Below are 3,013 nucleotides of genomic sequence, written 5' to 3' on the forward strand. Positions count from 1 at the left end.
GCGTCCCTCGGCGGGGAACCGCGGCGGGCTAGGCGCAGCCGGGGAGGCGGCCGGTGCCGCCAGGCCCGCTGGAGAGGCGGCGGCTTTTCCAGACGGACTCTTCCGGGAGCGGAGGGAGGAGGAGCGGCTTTACCGGCCGGCCCCGCCCGCCCTGGCCGGGCTTCCCTCCGCGCCGGCCCGGGGCCCTGCCGCGGGGGCCGGCAGGAGCGGCGAGGCCTTGTCTCCCCTGAGGGGGACCGGGGCCAGGGCCGGGGCCAGACCGGCCGAGGGTGGCTTACCGGCTCCCTCCGGCCTCCGTGAAGGACCCCGAGGCCAGCAGCCGGCTTGCATAAATTAAAATGAAACCTGTGCACAAATTAGAAATCAAATCTGTGTAGGAAAGCGACGCGCCCCTCGCAGCCTTCGTTTTCGGGATCATGCACGTTCCTGCATTAGCGTTACCATTTACTGGATTAGAGCAGGGGAATTCAATGACGTGGCCTGTTAATGTCATGTTTCCAGCATTCCTGATGGCACTTTCCACATAAATCGTTCCTTAGAGTTTTCAGCATCTTTCACTGGGCCCCCCAGAAGTCCTCTGGGGTACTGGCAACCGGTGCATTGGAGTGGTATTTCACCCAACTGAAATACCTCCTACACTTAACGGTGGTGGGTTTTGCTTTTCTAGATTTTTTCCATTAGTGTAGTAGCTTATCTCGTTACACTGGGATTATTTGGGGGTTGCTGGAGAGTTTATTGGTTGGGCAGATTTTTCTCCTAACCTTGCTAGAGTCTCCGTATGGACCAGAACGTTGTTTAGTAGCTGGGCAGGGAAAACCAGACATCTCTGTGAAAGGTTATATCGCTGCCCACCCGCCCCAACCCCCCTGTTCAGAAAAGTCTGAATATTTTCATAATGAAAATGCCTTCTAACATCATATCGTCATCCTAAATATAATTGCCAGCTAAACATACATAGTCCACTTTTCCAGGTATTCCTCTTTTCTTTGATCAACCCGCCCAAATTATCCTTAATATGAACATGAACCCATTGAGCTGTTTAGGAAGACGTGAGGCTGTTCAACAAGTAAGGAAGATAGTTAAACCCCAACCATCAGTGAGTCTAGATTGCTTAAATTGCAAACCTGTTAACCGAGCTTCTGGCACCTTGCTAATGACAGTAACTGGGTGTTTTCCTGTGGGCATTACGAAGAGGTAGCCCTCGAGGCGTGATTTGGAAAGGAACATTACTTTATGAACTAATTCAGGAAAAGGACTATTTTCAAGCGCAAATGCATGGATCTGAGACAGGCTAGCAAGCCTAATGATCAGAGATAGGGACTAAATGAGCTCGATCAAGAACGACTGCGTAGTGTGTGCCTCAGCGCAATCTTCTTAGAGACTCTACGGAATCAAACACCTTTTACTGTTCACAGATTCACAAACACAGTCTCAGTAAGAGATCTGCACAGGTATCTGGAAAAAGTATATTTGGATTCAGGGAACGGCAGCCTCCTGCTATTCTGCTGCCTGAGCCAGATGCCCGTACAAGCGGGCAATCCCAGGCTGTGGGTCAGTACCAATGTGAACTGAAGTTTGACTTCCTTGGCTGGATGCACATGTTCGGCATTGAGCTTGTGAACCGTATGTGGGGTTTGTATGGGTGAAGGAGAGCTGAGCTGAAAGGGACGTTAACAGAATGAGCCTCTGCTGAGATTTGAGAGGAATCCCAGATAACTTGTGTGTAGGAATGAGTGTTTCAAATTCTTTAGTAGTGACCTTCGCTGGATACTCTTCCACAGAAGATAGTAAGGACAATAAGGTGAGAAAGACTTGAATGCCGAATCTTCCTTCAATCTGGTGCTTTGATTTTCTTTTAAGAATGTAAAAAGTCGGAGTTTGGCCTCCCGCAGTCAACTCAAATTAAGAACTGTTGAATCACTGATGTAGCTGTTCAGTTGGAGTATATGTCTACGTTTGCTTCTTGACTTTGATCCCATCTCTCTAGGACAATTTATTGCTTGGGTAAAGCTCCAAAGTAGCTCTTTTTTACTTATTAGTCTGCCACATGGCACCAAGCCCCCCGGCTACAGGAATAACCACTTGTTTAGAGACCACCACCCAAGCATGGTATAAAGCTGCAACAGGCTTAAACAGGCTGCCTGAACGAGAAAGAATTGTTCATACTGAAAGATTTCATCAGTAACAGAAGTTTTAGCACAACAGCAGAATGTCATGGTAGTTGTTTAAAAAGCCAGAAAAGTTGTCAAACACTGACACAAAAAGGCCTTATAAGTGCAGGGATTCCTGTAAATTTGCAGGAGACTCGTTTGTGTAAACTGCAGTCTCTGTCTCCAGCAGAGAAAGAGCCCATGGCTTATCCTAAAGTCTATTCAAGTTCCTCTTGCAGAGCACTCTTTTATTCTTCAGATATAAAAATCAAAAGGTGCCACAACGAGTCCTTTAACCACAGCCAGCCACAGCATTCTTTCATGCTGCAACTAGGCTGCGTGCAGGAGCTGTCGTGCCACCTTCTCTCGAAGTAAGCTCTCTCAGACCTTAATAGGAATTGTCTTTTTCAGGAACCCACAGGACTTTGCCCCTAAAAGGGGAAGGCAAATTTATTTATCTTTGCTCTGACCAAAATAAAAAGGCGTATAATGCCAAATTAAAGAGCTGAGCTAACAATTAAAATTAACAGGGAATGACAGACCATTTACAGAGTTACCTATCCAGCAGGGTATTTTTGCAACTTGCTCTGTGTGGGGGAGAATTGCACTAGTGAAAGAGGAAGAGTCAGGTGGGAGAGAAAGGCTCCATACACTGCAGAAGCAGAGGGTGGCACTCTCTGCACAGCAAAAAGCCCTTGCGTGGTGCTTTCCAGTTACAGCTATTACAGCTACAAACATGTTTTTCTAAATATTTCCTTAGCAAAGATCTTGTTCTCTAACCGCTGACAACACTGTGTTCCAATTCCCTGTGCTTATTGCATGTTTTTCTGCTTACATATTTCTACTATTTGGTGTCACTCGGT

Source organism: Haliaeetus leucocephalus, unplaced genomic scaffold (genome assembly GCF_000737465.1).
Source record: "Haliaeetus leucocephalus isolate CR32 unplaced genomic scaffold, Haliaeetus_leucocephalus-4.0 Scaffold802, whole genome shotgun sequence".
NCBI lineage: Eukaryota > Metazoa > Chordata > Aves > Accipitriformes > Accipitridae > Haliaeetus > Haliaeetus leucocephalus.